Source organism: Passer domesticus, chromosome 2 (assembly GCF_036417665.1).
Source record: "Passer domesticus isolate bPasDom1 chromosome 2, bPasDom1.hap1, whole genome shotgun sequence".
NCBI classification, from domain to species: Eukaryota; Metazoa; Chordata; class Aves; order Passeriformes; family Passeridae; genus Passer; species Passer domesticus.
Window position 1 is genome coordinate 106446855 of NC_087475.1, and position 8468 is coordinate 106455322.

The window sequence follows — 8468 nt, forward strand, 5'->3', positions numbered from 1 at the left end:
GATCTAAAGGACAAGGAACAGGAGCTGTTCTTCTCTGATGTCTTCCTCTGCACCCACTTGGAGGAATGGATGTTAGGGCAGCATTTAAATTAGCCTTTTGTCCTGAACAGCATCTGTGTACAGAGTGCTCATATGAGAGATCTTTTTTCTCTGTGTCACAGCTGTATGTGCTCAGTTCAGGTGCACCTTTTACGGTGAGGTTTCATCTTTGCTTCCAAGCAGTGCCAGCACAGCAAAGAGAGAAGTTCTTGGAGCTGGCTTCTCCAAAGGCAGCAGCTGAGATCTTTTTGGTGGCACCTCACCTGCCCCCAGCTGCTCATGGGACTGCAGACCTGTGCCTGAGGGCACAGCTGCTGTGCTCTCTCAGGCACCCTGGTGTGAGAGAACCCATGAGTAGGGACCAGCAAAGCCTAGGTTGCAGCCTTGCAGGATGCTCTGGAAGGACAATGGCATTTTCCTGGTGCTGAGTGATAGGATCCAGGGGTAACTACAGCTCTGTAGTGCCACAGAGGTGTGCATGGGTGCAGGATGGAGAAAAGGGTCCTGGGTGTCCCTGCTGCAGGGTGTGTGCTCAGGCTTTGGTCTCCTGTGCTCTGGAAGAGGTTTGTTTACCCTGTGATATGCACCTCAGCGTGTCTCACGCCTTCTGCTGGGGGCAGGACCCGGGACAAGGGAAAGCTTTGGGGCCATACAGTACACTGCTTTGGCAGCCTCCACTTTCTTTTTTAACAATATGAATTAGTAGTTGTTATTAGCATAAAATCACCAGTTAAAACACTCTCAGCTCATTTTTTAACAGTGGAGCTAATTGCCCTTAAGTGCCTGAGCTCCAGCAAAACGAAATGGCACCTTTGTGCAGAAACCCCCAGTGTTTCCCCGGTACATCCATAACGACCTTTAAAATAAGCCGTTACAATTCTGACATGGTACCAGCCTGACACCTTGGGCTGGGATTTAATTTTGAGTTATAGCAGCGTTAGGAAAACATATGATGTGGCCGTTTGTTTGCAGAAAGAAGGGGGAAAAAATCATAAAACCCTCTCTTTTTATGAGCTGTCGCTTGATTCGTTCCTGGAGCCCCAAGTAGCAAGCGTCTAAATCAATGCACACAGCTGTTCTTGCTTCTTGGAGCCCAGCAGGTGTACTGCCCAATGTGCCTGCCATGTCCCCCCACTCACATAACAAATAATAACGTCTTACACACACCAGCCATCCATCACAGTTATGGCCAGCCCTGGTGAGGCTGCTGTTCTCAGGGTAGCGTGGAGATTTTTCTTTTTTTTTACTGTAGAAATACCCTGCCCATGGATTATTAGTCACACTTCTGGAGTCCTTTAATTGAATAACCTTTGGCACTTGTGGCAAAAGGGAAAAAAAAAAAGGAAGAACAACAAAAAAAATCAACCCCAAGCCCCCCACACCACAGTGTTTATTTGTGTTAAAAAACAATAGGCATATTGTGACTGGCGAAATCAATTAGTCTTCCTCTGCAGTAAGGGCCCACATCTGGTGTGATTTAAGTTAATGTAAGGGAAGGGCCGCAGAGGCCCGAAGACCCCGAGTTCTCATTTCAACAGGTGACAGAGAAGGCATAAAAGGCTAATATATACTACAAGTGCGGAGGCGAGGCTATAAATACTGGAAGGTTTACTTAGGAGGTAAAACAAAGCTAACCAATAATGCAAAAATAAATACCTTCCTGAGACAGGCTGTCACCTGGCATGTGCAGAGGCAGGAGGAGGTGATAGGAGAGGGACAGGAACAGCTTGGGAGGCAGGGGGTGCTGGGCTGCATGAAGGAGCTTGGCTTTCTCTTTGGCTTGGAACACCTTCCTTCTGTGGGGAAGATAACAGCAGGAGAAAGACAACAGAGTGTTTGTCCAGCTCCAGCATGATTTACCTCACTGGGTCTAAAGGAACTTGTGAGATCCACTGGCTCTGCCTGTATCTGCCAGGGACCTGGGTGATTCCTGCCAGCCCATCTCAATTTGATTCTGTCACTTCTGTTGTCCTGTTTGTTTTATCTCACTTGTGCTACAGTGACACAGCACCTCGCGAGAGCGGTTGTGTGCATACTGAGAGCTGGTGCACATCACTGAGAGGTAAAGAGTATCAGAGCATCAGATAAAGTAGAATTTTCAATTATTTTTTTAGCAAATTAATTTTTCAGAATTCTAGTTAGATCTGTAAGCCATCCAACTCCACAAACCTGGTTTTCTATGGATTTGTATCCTACATTCCTACAGCTCTTCTCTTATTCTGCTGTTGCCCAAAGCCAACTCCCTTGGCAGTACCTCCAGTGCTCCTGGATTCTCCTAGACCTTCCTGTATTTTCTCCATCTGACCACAATATTCCCAGCCCCTTCCTATGCCTTTCAATTACTGAAAACACCCATATATCCCTTTCTGCATTATTCAGCTGTCCATTTACATAAAATTTTAAGGACCTTATCTCAGAGCCATTCAACTTCCCTCAGATTTGCTTGATTCTGTCCTTGAGGTTCAGCAGGTCTTGGGAAGGGACAAACATGTTCAAGAGGATGGATGCTGCAATTATAAAAGCTTTTCACTTTGCAAAGTAGACTGAAGTGTGTTCTGCAAACACCATGTGTGGCTTTGTAAATACACATTTCTGCACAATTCATACGAGCACACAACATTCAAACTGATGATTTTGGCCACTTCTCTCCAATACATTCCTGTAATGCCTGGGCCATTTGCTGATGTCTCGCTGTGCTTCCTGGGCCAGTCACCCCAGTAATCCTGACACACCTGGAATTTGAGACTCTTTGAACTGGGAAGCCACTCCCGGGGTGGGTGCACACAAAGAGAGCAGAGCCAGCTAAGGAGTGTCAGGACCCTTATGTTTGCCTGGCAAGGGAAGAAGGCAGAGTGTGGAGCACCACCCTCCTCTCTCCAGCCCTGCTGTATGTGTACAATGTAAAACAGCACAATAAATCGACTGGATTTGATATATAAGAGGAGGTTGCCTTAACAAAAAGATTCTATTATAATTACTATTACTGAGCTTTTGATATCCCCTTATTAACAGGCACCTAGGAGGAGGAAATATGTATATCACATGGTCTCTGAGTATAAAGACTACTGAGAAAACACATCCTCAGTCTTTGTAGTGGGAATGTGTTTTGGTTCTCCAACGCCAGTCACTTGTCCAAATTGGAAATTCAATGATATCATTTTAATTTCTTCATAACAGTGATAAAGTCAGCCTGCAGCCACAATCTCCATTGCTCTCCTTACAGAGATTATAAGCAGGTACTGGGACTTGAAATAATATCACAATGATAATAAAAGGTTTTGTTGTGTTGGGGTTTTTTTTTACATCGGTTTCCAACAGCTGGTTGCCAGTTGCCCTCTGACACAGACACATAAAAGGGAAGTAGTGAGCCCTGTACCAGCAGGGATCACTGGAAGAAATGCAGCCCTCATAAATCAAGCCAGCACTGTTACATAGCTTTAGTACAATGAAGTGCACATGTGCAAGGGTGACTGAAGAGGGACCCCACTCACCGGCTGGGAGCAAACAGAGCATGGTCTCAGGGAAAGGGTATTCCTGCCACCATGGCAAGCAGCAGGGAGGATAGACTTGGGATAGGGCAAGAGTCCTGATGGCAGTACTCTAAGGAGAAGCTTCTCAGGCGATTTCCAGACTTTTGCCAGTTAGCAGGACCACAGCAGTGGAGTTCCTACTCTCCCCATAGAGGTGTAGATTGCTACTTGACACACCTTCGTGTCAGGATGAGAGGTAACTCCTTTGCCTTAGTATATCCCTTGCTTTCACTCATGCCCACATAAGTCACCTTTAGCAATGATACTTTCTCCCTATAATCTTGGAAGCCTTGGAGAGATTACTAGTGTCATCTCGACACTGCGGCAGAATGATGCAGACGTGTTTCATCTGTTAGTATTCCTTCAGTTGTTTCATCAGTTTTAAAACCAGCCCTAAATATAACCCTGCACAGCACTAGCCAGAGAATGTCAGCTCTAGCTTCTGCACTAAGCTGTATAATTTGAACCTCAATTAGGTCAAAGATGCCTATTTTCTGAACAAAGAAATCACAAACATTATTCCAGGAGTAGGGAATCATACAGAACTGGACTGAGCAGGCCTTGTAGGTGTAACATGTCCTATAGTTCAGGTTCATCCCTCTCAGTCTCATTGCCTGTTTCTTGAGTTTAAATGGCCTCCAGTAAAGATGCAGGCTGGAAACACACTTCCACCTCAAGAGGAAATAATTCAGGTTTTTTGCCAGAAAACTTCTTCCATGAATACCACTGGATTCTCCCACATCAGCCTCTCAGTGAGACAGAAGTCTGTGTCTTGAGGTTCAGGGTACCCTCTACCTGATGGAGGGATCATTCTGGCATACTCATCTAGAGGAAGCAGCTACCAGCAGTTCACCCCATACTCAGGAGACAGACCATCCAAGGCAGTGTCTGAGCAGGTTGAATTGTTCAGGTGCTCCATGGACCACCTCTGAGCCATCTCATACATCTTTGAAAGAAACACAGCAGTAACTTCAAGACTTTGGGAGCTGAGAGTCTTCTGCTCATTCCAAAGTTTAAATATTGTATGTTCCCCCTAAGTTACATTCACTGGATTCTTTCATTTGCTGGGTTAACTAATATCAGACATGTTCTCCCAGATATACACTGTTTGAAGCCCTGGAATGATAAATTCCTCCCTGTCAGGGACAAAGATCAAATTTAACAGGGAATATTTGAACTGTATAGATCTGTTATGCAAGAAACTCTTAAGTGGTCCAGTCAATGCAATTAACAGGGGTGACACAATAGAGTTTATCAGCACACTGTTATGGAGACCTCGATTTGGGATAAGCATTTAAGGTTTCACACAGCCAGCAATTTAATTTCAATAGCATTTCAAAAGAAGTGTTTATTATTTATTTTCATCACAAAATGTGTTATCAAATATTGCCATGGATGGACCCCACAAAAGTGACCCCACAGCTGCTCACTGTCTCTCTGCTGCTGTGAAGGAAGTTAACTCCATCCCATCCAGACATAGCTCAAATGTGAACTTCCATCTTCGAGATGTGATTTCTCCATCTCTACACCTGGTTCTTCAGGTGGCAGACAAAGCTGGCACTGCCATTAGGTGGGTGTGAAAGTGTGAGAAAGAACAGACTTCACCCTGTAAGGAGCACTGGTGAAAATGGGTTGAGGATAATTCATTCAATTCCAGCTTCCCTAATTTTAAACATTTTCAAAATTGACAAGAAAGCAGAGGAGAGTCATAACAATCATCTGCATGCTCTGGATACTTCAGCTATAGAAAAAGTGGAGAAACTTTGAGAGCCCATTGCTCTCTTCTGTTGAATAGACTAGTCAGAGGTGAGTGTGATACACTGTGGAAATATTTCCATGAAAAGAAAACAAACAATAAATGCCTTAGGGATTTTCCTTGATCATAGGAAGGCTTAATTAGTACCAATGACAGAAAGATAAAGCCAGACAAATCCAAACTGAAAATAGAGACATATTTTGATAATAAAGATAGTCACTGGAAATTACCAGGAACAATGTTGGGAGTCTTTATCTCTTCCTATCTTTAGCTATATATATTAATAAAAACACAAATCTCAAGATCTCCCACCACATCTCAAGTGAAAGGATGAGAGAAAATAGCGTTAAGTCATGCCAAGGGAGGTTCAGATTAAATACTAGAAAAAAAATCACTGAAAGAGTGGGTCGACATTGGAATGTGTTGCCCAGGGAGGTGGTGGTGTCACCACCTCTGGAAGTGTTTAAGAGGTGTCTGGTGGATGTGGCATTTGGGGATATGGTTTAAAGGTGATTATGGTGGTGCTGGGTTGGACTTGATACTTTCATGGTCTCTTCCAGTCTTGATGATTCTGTGAGTCTGTTATCTGTCTTGTGGTAACCATGAGAATGAATTTGATGTTGAAGTGCTCTTTAGTTTTCTGGGGCTGTGGGTTGAATCACCCCTTTATTTTGATAAAAAACTACATTTTCTATAGCTTTCTCCAGTAAGGCATATTGGAATAGACAGATTCAAAGATATTGGAGTACCTTACCTGCAAATTGCTGCTCTCAGTTTCTGTAATATTAATGAGTTGCCCTCTGACACAGACAGAGGGCAACTCACTAATATTGTAGTGATTATTGTATAAGTACAGATGCCATGTGGATGCTTTTAGTTTTTCCAGGGGTCTTTTGAAGGGGGGACACCAGAAACTTTCCGTGCCTCTGTGTAACAGACTGGTTTATCATTCCTCATAAAGCCTTGTAGCCCAACACCTCTTGTACACTAAATGTTACAGATATATTAATTGCTAATTTAAATTTCTCATTAGCTTTGTTTTTCTGTACAGTTATAAAGCCTCACTAGGTTTTTGGGCTTGTGCTCTCACCTCAGTGTCACTGAAAATCTTTCCTAATGAAATGACATTAATAAATTACATTAACAATAAATTACATTTGTTAAAAGTCAGGATGTCATTCACTGCACAGTTCTTAAAAAAATCCAAACTTGGTGGGCCATACATTTTGTCTTCATGACTTTCAGCTCCTAAAAGTTTCCTCTTTTTTGTTCTGTTCAAGCTGAGGCACATTCATGGATTTGTGGAATATGATATATTTTGTTTGCTTTGTCCATATTGTCTCCTTTTCAATACGAACTCTGAGCATTTACTTCATACAAGCATATGGAGTTTAAATAGGTGCAAAGTACTTTCAAACTGAATTGGTACCAAATGCCTGTGCAGTGTGTGCCCTGGGTTAAGCACTTAAAGAGACGAAAAGTTGCTGTACTACTGGATGGTGGAAAACGACTGGAAAGGTTCAACAGACTGTGGGACTGCATCATAGGAGGGGGGTTTGCTGGCATGTTTGCAGATGCTTTTTTTCCAGTTCAGCCAGCTGTAGCATAAATACTGCTGGAATAGGTTTCATACTATCTGATAAAAATGTATGCTGACTCATTTTTCTTAAAGCAATGCTTGTCAACAAATACTAAATAGTTTTGTGTACAATTTTAAATAAAATATAAATAAAAGAAGGGAATAGGAAAAAAATCTCCTAACCCAGTCAGTAAAATGAAGAGTCTCTGAAGTAAAATTTTACAGATTTGAACAACTTCCTCTTAAAAAATATAGCTAGCAAAGTACATCAATAAACAGTCTTTGGGATTTTTACCTTTTGGCTTGCCATGAAATTCTATTACCTTAAAAATGAATTAATTTTTAAGATAATAGATTAATTCCAGAAACTTAATTCCAGGAAAATGTAGGAGTGAAATCGTCCTCTCATGGAGGATGGTGGTCCCATCCTTTTGTTTGTCAGTGTGTATGAATTTAAAGCTGTGCCTATTTCAAGAGTTATCATGCTCTTTCCAGAGGACAGCATGTGGCTTCAAAACCTAATGCAAATCTGTGCTGGAGTCTTGAACCAGTAGGAGCACCATTTTTTTTAAAATTTTTATTTAACTTGGACTACATGCGTGCTTTTACAATTTCTGTCCCCCAAGAGATGGTGACAGCTGTGGTTTGGAAGCTCCCAAGGTAAAACTGCCTCTGCCAGGAGCGCTGTGCTCTGGGTGTGGATGATCACACCATAACCCCGTGTTCCATGCAGGTGGCAGGCAGGCTGCGCTTTTGGAGACTGTAGGCTTTTATTTAATCCTTCTTCTTCCATGTCTCCGGCAGCAAGGGAGGGCTGCAAAGTGGTGAGGGCAGAACCCTGGCAATGCATCCTCCCTGCTGCACGCTGTAATTGACAGCTCCACAGAGCCATCAGGTGTGACACTGAGCAGGTTTCTCACCTTCTCCTGCTGGCAGCACGTCAGACTATCCCTCACTCCACACTGGCACAAGCTGCTCTAGCAGTTTTTCATCAGTGATGCACGAAGCACAAGGCACTCCGTGGGGTTTGCAGACATTAATCAACTGGCTGTGATTTGTAGCACTTAGGATGGAATATGATCATAAGAAGTGCCTCCATTTACTTATCTATAAATTACCTACAGCTATCCCCTGTCTTTCCACATCACGGTGACGGTGTGCAGTTAATTGATTCATGGAAGTAAAGAGCTTTCAGACCACCCGATGAAAGATGTTACAGAAGTCAGTGGTGGTGAGCAGGAGTGGTGTTTTGGCAGAGTGTTCCATGCCGTGGGGATGGTGTAAATGAGGTATTTGCTTCGCATTCTTGGGCTCCCTTCGTGTGTGGTGCAGGGAAGGCGGTCACCCTCCGTGAAAGTAGGTTTTATGTTGTGTGACATAAACGCTAGGGACCACTCTATGTGCTGGGACACATGATACAGCTGACTTGCGGGCAAAATAATATAACCCACACCTCTCTGCCACGTCGGGATAAATCCCAGAGTGCACCTCTCAGAACAAGCATATCCTGTCGTGAAATGTCAAGCAATCAACATCAATAAATAATGAGTTGAAAACAGCAAGG